Source organism: Zonotrichia albicollis, chromosome 3 (genome assembly GCF_047830755.1).
Source record: "Zonotrichia albicollis isolate bZonAlb1 chromosome 3, bZonAlb1.hap1, whole genome shotgun sequence".
In the NCBI taxonomy this organism is placed as follows: domain Eukaryota; kingdom Metazoa; phylum Chordata; class Aves; order Passeriformes; family Passerellidae; genus Zonotrichia; species Zonotrichia albicollis.
Window position 1 is genome coordinate 63,708,580 of NC_133821.1, and position 16,552 is coordinate 63,725,131.

A 16,552-nucleotide genomic window follows, 5' to 3' on the forward strand; every position below is an offset into this window, starting at 1 on the left:
TCCCAAAGGCGTGGGGGTAGGCTGAAAGATGAGCCAGTGGGCAAGAAGACCAGCTGGGCTGAACAGGGAGCTTTGGCTGGAATTTGGGGATGAAAAGAGCATTTATGACCTTTAGAAGAAGAGGCAGGCAACTCAGGAGGACTGCAAACATGTTGTGAGGTTACGCAGGCAGAAAATTAGAAGGACCCAAAACTCAAATAGAACTTAATCTGGCTACTGCAGTAAAAGACAATAAAAAATGTTTCTATAAATATGTCATCAACAACAGGAGGGCTAAGGAGAATCTGCATCTTTTATGAGATTTGAAGGGAAGTGACAAAGGGTGAGGAGAAGACTGAAGTGCTTAATGCCTTTCTCTTAGTCTTTAATACAACCAGTGGTTGTTGGGGCACCAAGTGCCCTGACCTGGAAGACAGGAGTGGGGAACAGAATGAAGACCCCATGATCTAAGGGATGTTGGTCAGTGACCTGCAACACAATTTAGGTACACACAAGTTTATAGGGCTGGATGGAATCCACTCAAGGGTGCTGAGGGAGCTGGCAGAAGTGCTCACCAATCCACTTTCCATCATTCACCAGCAGTCCTGGCTAACTGAGGAGGGGCCAGTTACCAAATGTGAAACCCATCTGCAAGAATGGGAGGGATGAGGATCCAGAGAACAACAGGCCTGTAAATCCTGGTCCCAGAGAAGGTTATAGAGCCATCATGGGTGCCATCACAGGGTACATACAGACAACTGGGAAATCAGGCCCAGCCAGGGTGGGTTCGTGAAAGATGGGTCCTGCTTGACCAACCTGATTTAAGTTTACAATAGGGTGTAAATCTTATTTTAGTAATTAGTAAATCCTTAGACACCATTTCCTACAGCATTCTCCTGGAGAAACTGGCTGCTCATGCCTTGGTCTGGTGCACTGTTCACTGGGTAAAAAGCTGTCTGGATGGCTGGGCCCAGGGAGTGGTGGTGAATGGTGCTGCATCCAGCTGGTGATCTGTCACTTGTGTTCTCCAGGGATCAGTGCTGGGGCCAGTTTGGCATGTGCATTGATGATCTGGATGAGGGGATTGAGACACCAAGCTGGGTGGGAGTGCTGATCTGCTGGAGGGCAGGAAGGCTCTGCAGAGGGATCTGGACAGGCTGGATCAATGGGCTGAGGCCAGTGGTACGAGGTTTGGTAAGGCCAAGGGCCAGGTCCTGCCCTTGGGTCACAACAGCCCCAGGCAGGGCTACAGGCTGGGGAAGAGTGGCTGGGAAGTGCCCTGGCAGAAAAGGACCTGGGGGTGCTGGTCAGCAGCTGAGCATGAGCCAGCTGTGCCCAGGTGGCCAAGAAGGCTGATGGCATCCTGGCCTGGATCAGCAATGGTGTGGCCAGCAGGAGCAGGGCAGGGATTGTCCCCCTGTGCTCGGCACTGGTGAGGCTGCACCTCAAATCCTGTGTCCAGTTCTGGGCCCATCACTGCCGGGAGGACACTGAGGGGCTGGAGCGTGTCCAGGAAAGGGCAAGGGAGCTGGGGTAGGGTCTGGAGCATAGGTGCTGTGAGGAGCAGCTGAGGGAGCTGGGAGTGTTTAGTCTGGAGGAAAGGAGGCTCAGGGATGACCTTATCACCCTCTACAACTATGTAAAGGAGGTTACAGCCAGGTAGGGGTCAGCCTCTTTTCCCAGGTAACAAGAGACAGGATGAGAGGAAATGACCTCAAATCGCACTAGGAGAGGTTTAGATTAGATATTAGGAAAAAAAATTCCTCACTAAAAGGCTTGTTAAGCACTGGAACAGGCTGTCCAGGGAAGTGATTGAGTCCCCTCTCTGGAGGTATTTAAAAGACGTCGATGTGGTGCTTGGGGGCGTGGCTTAGTGGTGGACTTGGCAGTGAACAGCTGAACTTGATAATTTCAGACATCCCTTCTGATAAACAATTCTCTAATTCTAACCCTTTCCCCCAACCTGGCTACCACCCACATCTCAGTTTCATCAGTCCCTTTTCATCGGCTCTTGCTGCCAGGTGGTCTGGCATTCCCTTATCTCAGCCTCAAAGGACTCTGCAGTGCGGGGGATTGGAAAGACAAACCAAATTCTTCTCCTGAGAGAGGCAGGTAGGTCCCCAGGTGCCTGTCCTCATTACAGATTGTGCTTTGGGAGCTGGATCCAGCTGGCAGAAGTTTCTCATTAAGATGGCAAGGCTGAAAATGTGAACCTGGAGGGAAACTATGTAGTTGTGGAGCAGAGGTGGCCTTGAGGTTAGGGTTAAAGAGGAGGTGATAAGACTATTCTATTTTTATTTTGGCTTAGCATTGTGGGATTCTGTTAGTTATGGAAGTGGCAGCATGTTTTGGTGTGTTCAGGCTTATTTGGATTTCCCACCCTTACCTCCTCTGCTCTAAAAATGTTATGATCTTGCAAGTGTTAAATTTTGACTAGTTCCAGCATAGGCTTGGGACTGGAAAAAGCTTGTTTTAGGACTGCTAAAGTCTGGATCATGTACAATGAGTGGGAGTTATGCTCCAGCTATTTTTCTGGTACGTATTTGAGGAAAAGCAGGAAGAGTAGGCAGAGCTCAGGCTCTGCTTATTTTTGTGCTAGCAAACAGCATAGCTCTGGCAGAGGAAAAAGGATTTAAAGTGTTGATCTGACATGCTAAAGCTATGGGCAGCTCCTGACAGCATCTTCAGACGTATGAGGTGGACAAGGGCATGTGCTGCTACTGCCCTTTTTTACTGGAAAGTGTAAATACCAGCAGAATACAAACAGGAGAAAGAAATCAGATGCAGGGCAATTGTGGAAGCTTTAAGAGTCCCAGGTGTTTGAGGTTTGCCAGCCCTGCAGACTCTCTGTCTCTTTTAGCCAGTCCCCTACATGACAGCTCACCTGTGTGGCCCCTAAGGAGCTTTTAGAAAAAGCACTTTACATGGTAGCTCTGAGCTCTGCAGTGCTGTGCCAGCTGTGCAGCCCTTGCTGGAAGTGTTGGGCAGCTGGACCATGGTGTGTACAGTCACACACCTTCCCAGCAGTGGGTGAGGTGTGTTTGCACGTCCAAGCAAGCTTTACTTGGAGCGCAGCTCCACTGTGATTATTTCAGTGGCTTTTCTCCCCCTGATTTTGTGTACAGAAGGAGAGGTGCTCTGAGTAACTCTGCCAAAATTCTCCAAACTCTGCTCCACACGTTTCAAAGGATCAGTGGGTCTAACAGCTGCACTTCTTTAGTGATAAATGGTGATAAACACTATCTGAGGTAGCTATCCTCTGCTAAGAAAACATCCCTGTGTCTGTTGACTCCTGTTATCTCTTATTCTGCTCTCTGCACTGATGGCATCTGCCACATCCAGTGCTGTCTGGGTGCCAGCTGACCACAGGATCCAGCCCTCTGATTGCTTTTTTGGTGATGAATGGCTACAGCTGCTGCTGGCTGCATATGGCAGCTCAGTAGCATTGCCTGGTTACATCTGGGGAATCTGCACTGCAGCTGCTGCTTGCTAAAGAATGTACCTGAGGAGAGCTCAGAAAAAAAGGAGGGACCAAAAAACACATGAAATAATATTGGGGAAATCTGGAGAAGTCTTTCAGTCCTTAGCTCTGTAGCCTAGTTCAGCTGAGGGCATAGGAAAGCTGGGCAAACACAAATTGGACTGCCAAACTTCAAAATTAGCCCACCTAATCTGCCCCCATCTCCTTCCATTGCAAGGAGGTTCCAAATATCCATGAAGAAAAATTACAATCATTGAGTCACTGCAATAGCAGTGATCTGGCTGCCTGCCCCTGCCATCCTGCTACACAACTTGTGTGCTAATGTTTGGATTTTAGTGGTGGGAAACTAATGTCAGGCTGTACTCCCTTCATGCACCATTGGGCTGTGCTTATGGTCGCTCTTGGCAGCACCAAATGATTAAACAGATAAAACCATCAGTCTTGTTATTTCCAAACATTAACCTAAGTGCTAATAAAGCACAACCCGTGTCTTCCTTATGGACTCTGCAGAGCTGAGTCACACTAAAAACAGATCTGAGTGCTGGAAAAAGCCTCATACTTCTTTCCTGTGCTGAGAGGCAATACCTCTCTGGGAGCAGAGCTTTGCTGGGAGAAGGGTGGCAGAGCTGGGCTGCCAAGGAAAGCAAGGAGGCTGTGACCCCCACCCTTCAATGCGATGACAGGGTGTGCTGTGCTGCAGGGATGGATGGATGGATGGATGGATGGATAGATGGATGGATGGATGGATGATCATGTCCCTGCCCCTTCTCCTCCCTTCCAATGCCCAGCAATGATCTCCTCCCAGGCCCCAGGCTGGGTGGGGAATGTTTCTCAGGCCCCAAGGCAGAGTGAAAGTGATTCTCCCTCTCAGTGGACTTTGCCCTCGGTGGCTGAAGATATTTTTCCCAAAACATCCCCAGCAAAACCGGAGGGCTTTGTAAATTCATTATGTCACTGAGGAATCTGTTTAATCAGCTGCCTTTCCCTGGAGGCACTTTACACTTAATGAGAGACATGATGGAAGGAATCAAAACTGGTTAACAAGAGTTTAGCCTCAAACCCCTCAGATGATGTGTTAGTGACTGTAATTCAGAGGAGCAGAGGAAGGCACTGAGTATCTCTCACCCTGTCTGAGAGGGATGGTGGCAGAGGCAAGGCATGAAAGCCTTGAGCTCTGCATTGCATCATTCCTCTCCTAGGTGTCATCACAATGAATAGCCAAAGCCTCCCTGCTGCCAGGAGCCTGATCTATGCTCCTGGTACTACTTGGCAAGCATGCTTATTCCCCAGTTCACTGTGCCAGTTACATGATAAGGCATATCCTAAATTAGCTTATTTATATATGAAGATACTAATTGAAACTGCAGCCAAATGAGAAACATTGCAAATATGTGAGAAGGAGCTTTGTAAACTAGACAAACAGTGGGACCAACAGAGGTGGAATATGGAATAGTTTTTCAGCTTCAGGTTCAAAACTCATTTTGCATGTAATCTTAACATGAAAATAAAAGGCACTTACTCGTTTTCTCTGCCTGCTTGCTTTCCCCAGTTGCACATGCTGTGTCTAGTCCTTTCAATTTACTTGTACCCTGCCTTCTCACTGTGATGGGACATGATGATGGACCAGCATCTTTCCCATAACTATAAAGTTATGTCAACACATACAAGGTCCTCAGGAAATCCTGCTGTGAAGGAGACTCTCTCAGGAACTGTGTACGGTGTTGTGCCCTTAGACACATGCCAAGTATTTTATTCCTGTAAAATAATTCCCATACTGGTATTTCATTAGCCTTTACCTTCTAGCTTTTTAGTTTTTTCTTCTGAGTAAATAAAGACTAAATTAGTTGGAATAGGATTTTCCTGCAGTGTATTTGTGCTGGCAGCAGCTGAGGATATGCCATAGATGAAGGGAGTAACACTCTCTGCCAGGAGGGAACAGTGATTTCGTACAATCATAGAATGGTTTGGGTTGCAGGGGACCTTTAAAGATCATCCAGTTCTAGCCTCCTCCCATAGGTAGGGACAGGTTTCACTAGACCAGGTTGCTCAGAGCCCCATCCAGCCTGGGATGGGGCATCCAAAATTTCTCTGGACAACATGCTCCAGTAATTCACCACCCTCAGAGTAAATAATTACTTCCTAATAGCTGATCTAAACCTACCCTAAGCCATTCTCTATTGTCCTGCCACTGCATGCCCTTGTAAAAGTCCCTGTCCAGCTGTGGTGTAGCTCCCTTTAGATACTGGAAAGCTGCTCTAAGGTCTCCCCAGAGCCTTCTCTTTCTTCTCTAGGCTGAACAATCTCAGCTTTCTCACCCCGTTTTCACAGGAGAGATGCCCATCTCTCTGATGACTCTTTATGACCCTTCTCTGGACTTGCTCCAACAGGTCTTGTCTCCTTCTTCATCTCCTTATGCTGAGGGCCCAGGTGGGGTCTCACCAGAGCAGAGGGGCAGAATCCCCTCCCTCACCCTGCTGGCCATGCTGGTTTTGATGCAAAAACCAGGTCAAAGTTGGCTCACTGGGCTGCAAGTGCACATTGCTGGGTCATGTTGAACATTTCCACCAACACCCCCAAGTTCTTCTCCTCAGGGCTGCTCTCAATCCATTCTCTGCCCAGTCTGCATCTGTTGGGATTGCCCTGACCCAGGTGCTGACCTTCTACTTGGCCTTGCTGAGCTTCATGAGGCTCCCACAGTCCCACCTCTGAAGCCTGCCCAGGTCCCTCTGGATGCCATCCCCTCCCTCTGTGTGTCAGCTGCCCTGCACAGCTTTGTGCCATCGGCAAACTCGCTGGGGTGTGTTTGATCCAACCATCCGTGTCACCCACACGGTGTTCCACAGGTGATTGCTGGGTCCTGTCAGGCAGGGGCTGCCAGAGCCAGTGCTGGCTGCAGGGATGGGCTCCTTGTGGTTCCACCCCGGGAGCTGGGAAGGACCAGCACCCTTTGGCCTCATGCACTTATTGAAAAGAGAGTCACGAGTGTGAACCTTTGAACTGTCTGATTGGGTTTTTTACCCTCTCTGGGTTCCAGCGGCCTTAATGTTGAGCTGCCCTAGATAATAAGCATACCATCCAAAATCACACCCCAGAGACTCATCTTTATTGAAAGAAGTGCAATTTAGTGTGGATGAATCTATTAATTTATCTGCCAAAACACAATAAATAGAGTTACACTGAGAAAATACCTAAAAACTAATGGGTTTTATTAATTTGTATATAGTTTATAAACCACTTTTTTGTAATTGTGCATGTTTTGGATGTAGGTATTTAGATTTTGATACTGATGATCAGTATCAGCAGTGTACAGTTTGTCTGTGATAACTTTATGAGGTATATAGCTTGGAATAACAATACCATTTTCTCAAGATGAGATGTAATGCATAGTAAAGTAGATGCACAGTCATAACATTTACTTTACTTTCAGCTGTTATAATTGATGGTCTATATAATGTACACATATGAGGTTTTTTAATATAAGTATGGGTTTGTGAGAGTGCCACTTACCATCAGTCTGTAACAAATTATTTAGAGATTGTCTATGGGCTGTTGGTACCTTTCCCATTTTTTAAAATTAGTTTAAAAGGATCAAAGAGGAAAACACAATTTAGCATGGAATTGATTTTTGCATCAGCTGGTTTTACATTAAATAATAACACAGTATTAAAAAATTGCATTGTCATCTCCTCCTGTGAAGTTGCATTATGTTCTGTAGCCTTGGCTCACTTATTAATCCTTCAGTAGCACGCACTTAATTGTTCAGCGAATGACACAACATGTGAAGAAATAATACCAACACTGTGATTTATATCTCTCCAGGCAAAACCACTGAGGACTGGATCATCTGCCTTTGCTTATTATACTGCAACACAGGAACAGCCTGATCTGAAAACTGTGGCCAGGTAGGACACACTGAAAACATGCACCCTGGAAACAAAAGCTATGTCTGCTAGATGAGCCAAGCACAAGTCTGAATTGCTCTTAAAACTGAACACAGGCATGGTGGTCAGAACCTTTGAGGCTCTGGGCCGGTCTGTGCAGAGCAGAACCAGCACAGTGGGACCACCAAGGCCCAGCCTGGCTGCAGGACACTCGCTGGAGGGAGCTGGGGATGCAACCAAGGAAATATATCTGACTCCAGTGGGATGCAGATACATTCATCCTGCAGGGCTTCTAGTGGGAAAGAGAAGGGAAAGGTGGCGAGAGAGAAGGGATTTTTATAGCTGGTGGGGCTTCCCACTATGAGTCCACCTGGAGTAGCCAAGCCACTTTGCCAACACAGGCACCAGCTCACCAGTTTCTAGACAGTGTCTAGAGGTGGTGGAGAGCAGAGCCTGCTGGACACAGTTTTCAGCAGCTAGCTCTGCCACAGCAGAAAGATTGCCTCCAGTCCAACCGCAAGCTTTGGCATGCCAGGCTTCAAGTCTTCCAAAAGCAGCATGTTTTAAAGATGAAATAAAAAACCTGGCATGTGTAGATTGTGTGGCTCATTATGTTTACATCTCCTTGTGTCTTGCTCTGTTCTTTGGAGGATAAAGGGTGCAGATCTTCTGGTTCAACCAGGTATGAAGGGAAGAACCAGTTCACCCCATTTGTTCTCCTTCAGCTTACAGAAGTATCTGAAGAGCAGAAACCTGGTGTCCACCATGTTCTGTAGGCACACATTTCATTTTTTCCAGCTGGAATTTATTTTTCCTCCAAATCCACTGCTCCCATTTCTCTTGCCTTTCCCCAATGTAATTACTTTAAAAACAAATATGTTTTTAGCAAAAGGAAGTTAGAAAATCAATGTATTGAAAATAGGACTGTTTTCTTTCCTTGTGATTAAAGCAGGCTCCCATGTATGTCCTACCCATGTCACAGGATCAAGGCTTCAGGGATGCTGCATATTGGCATTTGCATTGTGCCACTCTGACTTGCCCTGTCTTTTGCATTTATTTGGATTTTTCTGTTCTGTCATTTTTTTTTCAATTCCCTTCTATTTCTGATCTTTTTGTTTTGTCAGACAGAAGACAAACACACTCTACAGGCCAAAAAGAAGCATCACAGCTATTTTGTGGGCTGCGTGCAGTGCTGTCCCTGGAGAGCAGTAACTGAGAAGAGTTAAGGCAATGGAAGCCCAGTTCAGGCACGCTGCTGAGGGGCAGAGTCCTCACACACAGGTGTCTGTAGGGGGGTCTGGAGCTGATTCCTGTTCCAGCTCCGTGTGCACCTGCATAGCTCGGGGCAGCGGCGCTGCAGGCTGCGCCCTGCGGGTCTCTGAAGGGACAAGCCCAGGCACACTTGCAGCTCAGCGTGTGTCCCAGATTGTCTGGATCAGCCAGGCATGGCCAGAACACATCTCAGCCTACCAGGAGGGGCAGCAAGGCCCGCTCTTCATCTGTGGATGGCCCAAAGCACCAGAAGCTGCACAGCGGAGTTGGAAGATGGTGGTATAGAAGGAAGGTTGGAGGCTTGCATCACAGAACTTGCTGTGCTTTTCACCTGATGGTGCTTTTGGACTTCATAGCACTTAAAAACCTTTCCAGGCTTCTTGCTTCAGTTTGGGAATTGAACGCCACTGAGAATCCCTTATATTGCTGATTTTGTTGTTTAATCTGCTCAGGTTCTAAATGTTTCTGTTCTAAATTTTCAAGCTGCGTGGTTAACCAGAAGCAATAGAGTGAGGATCCCTTGCTTATTGGGGCTCAGACCATAATTCCAATTCTATAGGAATTAAAAGTGGAGAATCCTTTGCTTAGAAAAGAGTGGAAAAACAGAAAATAAGAGCCATGAGGAAAGGTCTGTGAACTGCTGGCCATACAGTTCATGAAGGAAAGCAAGTACAGGGTGTTATATGATTGCAGTGATGGTCATCTGTTGTACAAGCTACAAACACTGTGGACCTTAAAGACATCTCTCCTGAATTCTAAAATCCCTTAACTAGTCTGAGTCATTTGTACAGCTGAACAGACTCAAGGTCTCTGAAGTAAATTGGAAATACCTGTAATTCTGCAGAAAGTTAGGGAAGAGTTATGTAGTCCCAAAGCAGAGGAAGAAATAAAAAGGAGTCATAAAACCTCTGGTCTCTGGGAAAGCTCTGGGTGAAGATGACTTTCTAATAGAATTTTCTAAACTCTCTCAGTCTCACTTGGCTTCTGACATATGGAAAAATTTTCGAAAGGCCAAAACAAAAGGGTTACTTTTCAACATTAACTGCAGTGTTGGGTTTTCTTAACTCTCTCTCCTAGGAAATAAGTCACCAATGCACCATTCTCAATAATTAAATTACAGACCAATTCTTCTGACTAATGTGACTCAGAAGACGCAGGTTGAAACAGCATCTAGAAAATGTCTGAGCAGAGTACCTTATGGACAAGAACTCAGCATATAGCTTGGGGTTAACATTAATCAGAAAGCTGCTAGAGAGTCTTATAGGCCTGTTATTATAATTTGCTATTTTTAAAATTCTCTGAAGTAATCAGAAAATCAACCAGCTCAACATCCCTAAAGAGAGCTGCTTCCCACCCACCAGCAGTGGCTGACTTCACTGTTGACATAAAAACCATGAAGATCTCAGTCTAGTATTCTGCCATGTAATTGTATCCTTAATTTTGGCCTTGTTGAAAGTCTGCTGGAAAACTGATCTTGTGTGTCCTCATTAGAAGCAATTCATATGTAAATCATTTAAGATTTTTTTTAACTTAAAGAAAGAAAACATTCCTGTGACTCAAACATTCTGCAGGCTCTTGCTCCTCTTGCGGCTCCTGTGTGACTGTGACTCCTAGGAAATCTGTGTCTCCTGGCAAATCAGAGTGGGAAGGTTGCTGGCTGGGCTCTCACCTTCTCTTGCCTCAGCTGCTGGAGAAAGCACCTGCCAAGAGACTATCTTTTCCCAGCCTTGGGTCAGTCATTGAAGGGATGTGAGGTGAAGCTCTGCTCTCTTCTACACTCTCCTGCCCAGCATACGCCCATGGAAGGTGTTTCACTTCCTTCAGCCAATACTAGCCATGTATGTAATTACCAGCTTTTCTGCATATTGGAAGGCTTAATTTTTGCTCTTTTATGTGCAAAAATAAGTTGAAGTGGTATTAGTGGAATGACATCCTGGTGTTAAAATGGATTGACATTGAAAAAACATTAAATAAACACATCAGATGACTTCTCTGGGCCTTTATTGATACAACTGATGAAGCAGCATATGAGGTAACAGCCAAGTTCTTGTCTAAAAGTACAACTTTGATAAAGTTTGGGCACCTATTTCTTCTGAGTATTTCTGGAGCTGGAAATGGAAGTCATCATGAAAGTGTTGACAGCAATTTGAAGGTGTAAAGGAATACTGCATCTTTACCATGATTTCTATGTTTTTGAAATGGATGAGCTGAACCCTCCACACTCTTAACTGTTCCTAAAATACAATGTCTGAGGTATTTGTCTCTAAGAAAGCTGAGTTTTTGCTGGTTAAGAATAAATTTTGAACTACTGCTGAAGGGATTTGGAACTTCTCTTTGGCACCTTGTTATTATAGGCACATAAAAATGTAGAGGAGTGGGACTAGGTAGCAGATGATGAAATTTAGGTTGATTAAAATCTGTTTGTCAAAACCCTGTTTTTCCTTTCTAGAAGAAATTCTACATGAAAAGGTAGGAAGGGAAAAATAAAGGTAGAGCTTGAGGTAATTTGGGGTATCTTGTTCATGAATTGTCCAGTTCAATACAAAAGAAAATCTTACAGCTGCTAGGAATCTGACCTGGTGCCCAGAAATGTGTAAAAGCACAGCTGGCCCTGTCTGGGCTGCAAATCAGCTTTAACACTAATGGCAACGACTTTATTTCAAGAGAGTATTTAGCTTCAAAAAATGAATAGGGGCTGCATGTTCCAAATGTCATCTGTCAATTTAACAAATGGCAACTATATACACATCTTAATGCCAGATTGCTGTTTCATTAGGCTCCTTGTGAGTTATTCCTTCTTGGTAGCTGGCATTATTCTAGCTGCAGCAGCAGAAAGGCGGGAGGGAAGAAGCTCCTCTCCCTGTGATGCAGAGCAGCTCTTGGCTGCTTTTCAGGGGGCAGCAGGAGGGAGATGCGGGCACAAAATGAAAATATGCCAGGGGACAACAACAGGGGGGGGGTGTTCCACGGTACAGCCGAGGTAAGCTCGTCACGGAGCCGGCACAGAGATGTCCTGTGGATGGAGTTCGGTGCGCGGCTGCAGCCCCGGCAGGTGCTGATGGCTGCGAGCAGCATGCCCAGGATGGTCTGAAAGCTGCAGGGAGCGGGCAGTGCCTCCAAACGGGAGCGCTCTGTAGCGCTGTCCCAGGGGATAAAGGCACATCACAGGCTCGCAGGAAAGAGCAGATAAACTCCCAGGACAACATGCCAAAGCGAGTGAGTGCTGAGGGAACAGCCATGGCGCTGGGTGAAGGTAAAGATGGGCAGGAGCCTGAGCTGTCCCCCTTTGCCCGGCTCCAAGCCCTGCAGTGCCATTTCAGAACTGTCCAGCACTGCACAGCACAGCAGCACTGCAAGGACTCGCTGCATCTGTAGGTCAATCCAAAGGCTGTCTCTCCCTGAGCTGCAGTTGCCCACACCAAAGCTGTCAGATTTCCCGTGCAGTGGAAATGCTTCTGAAGTGTCCTACCTTGTAATTTTGTGGCTGCCACGGCTGAGAGCCTTCAGCCCTCCCCTTTATCACAGGTAGTTCAAGCATCCTTATGGAGCACCCTGACAGGATAAACACATTGAAATATTTAGAAGTGCAATAAACAGGTATAGTTTCAAATGACTCATTCAGGCTGCTGCCAGTGCAAGTGCTGCACAGCATGACTGGAAAGAGGTTGCAGAGGGCAAGAAAGGACATATTCTCTGTCTCCAGGGCCAGGTAATCACAGGCTGGTGAATACAGGAGCAGCAGGCTCCCTTGCCCAGCAGCTCTGAATGCACAGGTGAGGAGGAGCAGAAGGGCAGCCAGGTAACTTTGTTCACAGGATAAACTGACTTCGTTTGCTTGCACCTCAGCAGCCAGGCAACCTCCTGCTGGGATTCATAAACCAGGGGTAATGTGAAACACTCCCCCCTGTCCCACAGCATTCCCTCTAGGAACCTGCTTCTCCTCAGAAGAGTCTTGCTTGCTCAAGGGTGAGGGGCTCAGTGAATGAACTGCTGTATTCAGCACCTTGCTGGGAAGCTTTGGAGAAGGGAAAATTGTGTTGGATCCTCACAGAGTGCTGGCACAAGTGCTGACACATCTGTGTATAGGCAGTGGAGGGTTCTGCTGGAGAGTTAGAGAGTTTACTGTGAGTCTAGCCTCCAACCAAACCTCCTGCCCAAACTAGCTAATAATCAATATGCCCCTTTTTTTTCTTTCAAGAAAAGCAGGTTTTGCAGGGAGATGGAGCACTTGTTACTGTCTTCATTTCACTTTAAATGTGTGGAAAAAGTTGGCAAGTTTTTGAACTGGGTGTCCCTATGGCTGGATGTTGAAAATCTTGCTTGGATTTCTGACTGTCATTTGGCTCAATAGATGTTGCCCCTCCCTGCAAACCTTGTTTCTCTTTCACAATGTGACTGCACAGATAATGGCTGTTGTTTGTATCCTCCCAAGCTAATGTGGCTGTGATGGCCACCTCTAAGCTTGAGAGGAGAGAGTAGGAATTGAGTCATGGGAAGCACTCATTTTTACTGCACTGCCTCCTTGCATGCAGAGAAAGCTCTCAGGGTAAAAGTGCCATGGCAAACCTTGCCCCACAGGTAAATGGGAAATGCTGGCACCAGAAAAATCAGTGCCCCTCCAAGAACACTACAATCTCAGTCATAATTTCAGAAGCTGCTCCTGCTTTATCCGGCAAGACAGCACACACAGGCACCACAGCAGCTGAGGACACAGCTCAGGCAGAAATCAGGGGTGAGACCAAGTTTCTGCCCCTGGCAGAGCCCTTCCTTTTATTTTACTCCCCATCCCTCATCTACCCCCACACCCCCTGTTTCTTTTTTTAAACCACTTAGATTTTCAAAAGACAAAAGGAAGGCACCATGTGAAAACATCACTATGGAAACATCACAGGCTCACTTGCACTTGCCTGCCAAGCAACTACCTAACTGAAGTTTTACATCCTATTGGATCACTGTTGGCCATCTGCTCTCCTTCAAACTTCTCTGAATTCCTTATTTTCCTGAAAAGTTCAATTTTAGAAAGGAGGGAGGAGGAGGCAAAGGGAGAATCCAGTATTCTTGGCTAGCGCAGAGCTATTGTGAAAAAGGAAGATAAACTCACTTTGGAGCAGCCTCTTAAAAAGACAAAGATCCATGTTTTGTGAAGTAATTTCATAGAAAATACCTTGTTTCTAGATGCACTTCAATGATAAGAGTATATATTGGCAGCCACAAGGCAAAACACACAAACAGCTGCTTCTAATACTCTTGCACTAATTGTCGTCCTCTCCCTTTCTCTCATTTAGCCTCAAATGTATTTTCTTCTAAAATGTAAGTTACTGCCTACACTGGAGTTGTTGGCTGCAGGCTCCACAGCCTTGCTCCAAATAAAACACAGAAACAGATTTCCTGCCAAGCACTGAGGAAGTTTGAAGACTTTAGTTTTTAAAAATATAATCTTTTTATCAGCGCCCTAAGCCTGCCAAAGGTAATTATGGGCCATAGCGCATTTACATTAATGCATAGGACCTACAGACATTTCAAAAGCCTAATGGAGAAACTCCATAAATGTACCTATCGAAAAACAAATTAATTAAATTAAACTGTCATGTAAAGATATCACTTAATTTTGCAGAGCGGAAGGCACTCTTAATGGGAATGGAATGGATCAGTGAGCATTTCAAAACCCAAAGCTATAATTTAAATTCAGGCTCTCCTCTAGTGTGCAAGTCACAAGACATATTTATTATAGCCTTGGATTGTCAATTGTAATCGGTTTAGCAGAGACAAAGCTGTATTGTTTTGCTTCCTGCCCTCCTAGCTGGTTCAATATATTTTGATGTCAGACTATTGACAAGCAAACCAAAGGCTGAAATAAAATCATGTTTACCTGTAATGAACTGGCAAAAATGCAGTTCAAGGTAAATGTAACCCTGAAGCACAAATGCTTATTTATCAAGCAGCAAGGGGAAAATGGTGAAGCATTTAAACTTCTTTAAATAAACCAGCTGAATATATTTACTGCCACTCTTGAGTCCTGCTATGTGGCAACCTAGAAACAAATAGATAAAAATAAATAAAAGCACTGTGAAAATGAATAGCACCATTTATATGCTGCTGTTCTTGAGTTTTCCAGGTGTCAGTAACAAAGTTGTTGCTCTTGACACTCCTCTAAAGCTAGAGCCAAAGCCTGCCACCAGATTCCCAGCAAACAGACAGCAATACTTCTTCCAGCATGTGCAACCCAGTTTGTTGCAGGATTTCACCTGGTAGCAGCAGCTCCAAACCCAGCCTATGCTTCTGCAGCCATGACCAAGCATCTTCTTGTTGAATAAGCCTCCAAGAATGCTTTTCCTAGTATTCTTTCTGTATTCTCTAATTCTCTTGTTAAGTTCACTTTCTGATGAAGAGCACTGAAACCAGTGAGCCCACCAGGTTGTAATTTCCATGGCTTCCTCTTGCCTTTTTTCCAGCCCCTGCAATGAGCTTAGTTACGGAGAGGTTTCTATGAGCCTGAACTTAGAACCTTCTACCCAGGATCTCTGTAATTGCTTGTGGATCTCTCAAGGTTGCAAACCTGACTCTCGTGGTTATGAAGAGCTGAGGCCCCTCTGAGGGCAGTGGCGCAGGACCAGCGTGCCAGGGCCCTGCAGTGTGGTGGCAGGGCCATTCGCAGGGAGGGAGGAGAGCGCTGCCCTGCCTGGGGAGCAGGAGGAGCCGCCTGCGTGGCTCTCAGGAGGGGCTTGTGTTCACGCAGGAGCTGATTTGTTTGTTTCATAAAATACCTGCATATCTGCATTTGTTCTTACTTGGCTAAGTAGCAGGATTTTCAGGTGAAGAGACTCCATCTTTGCTTCCAGTGTAAACTTTCAGCAGTTTGTTCCCCAAGCTAATTATTACGCTAAAAAATCTCAAACCCAACCAACCAACCAAAACAGCCAAAAAAACCCCCTCCCCTATCCAAACTTACCTCAATAATAGACCATTTTCCTTTTGATTACACATTACATTAAACAGAAGTATCTTTTATAACCTTTCTGAAAAATGACAGTTTTTATTGTGCTACACTATTTTTCTGCCATGCCTCTGTTCCAGGATGCACATTATTAGCCTTGATCGTTCTCAAAATAAATTTTTTTTTCTCATCCTCTTCAGCCTCTTTTGGCTTTGCACAAGACTTGAACTGTTTATTAAGTGACAGGTTACCACTGACAAAAAAAATCTGTTCCAACTTAAGGGTTGAAAAATTGGAGAAAGCTTTTAAAATGTGTTTTGTCCTACTACCAGTAATCTTTCTACTTATTTACATGGCTCCTACTGTCCCACATGTTCCAATAACAACATCCTTCTGTGAAAGAAAGCAATGAGAAAGGAAAGTGTTCATAGCCCCTCTGAAAAGGAAACTGTGTTGAGAGATTTAGGTCCTGGTTCAAAACAGTATGAAGGCTCTGATTCCTATTGTCATTGATGTCAGTGATGAGCCAGATGTCTGATGTCTTTAATTTGGACTTCAGTGATTTCTTCAAGGTATAAGTAAAATCATGGTCCAGCTGAGATGTGAATATATCTACAGTGATAAATTGCCACCTTTTATCACCAGCCAAATACCATCATCACAGGCATGCCTTTTCTTTCCAATAAAGCCATCCCAGTCATTAAAAATGGTCTGTTCCTAAATAGCTTTTTCAGCTTAGCTGTCTGGTTCAGAAGCCCTTCGAGCTCTGAGGCAGATTAATCTACAAACACAGTCATAACTTTTGTTTATGGAACGGGAAAGACTCAAAGAGAGCTCTAATGGTCAGGAGAACAGGACAGGCTACTGACATCAGTTAAAGGGCTTAAGCAAAGAAATATTATTTCTAAACTCTGAAAATACCTATTATGGTAAAAACGCTTTCTTCCCATGTCATTTTGTAAACATTACGTAAAAACATAAAATACAAGTTATTAAGAACAATGG

General features: G+C 45.3%; 1 long non-coding RNA gene across 1 annotated transcript; it reads left to right on the forward strand.

Annotated features, from left to right (window-relative positions):
* Positions 1–328: 328 nt before the first annotated feature.
* Positions 329–10,717, forward strand: LOC141728692 (uncharacterized). The gene is made up of 3 exons (XR_012579838.1): positions 329–2,091; positions 7,280–7,362; positions 8,466–10,717. It is a non-coding gene; the product is annotated as an uncharacterized LOC141728692 (long non-coding RNA).
* The last annotated feature ends 5,835 nt before the right edge of the window (positions 10,718–16,552 follow it).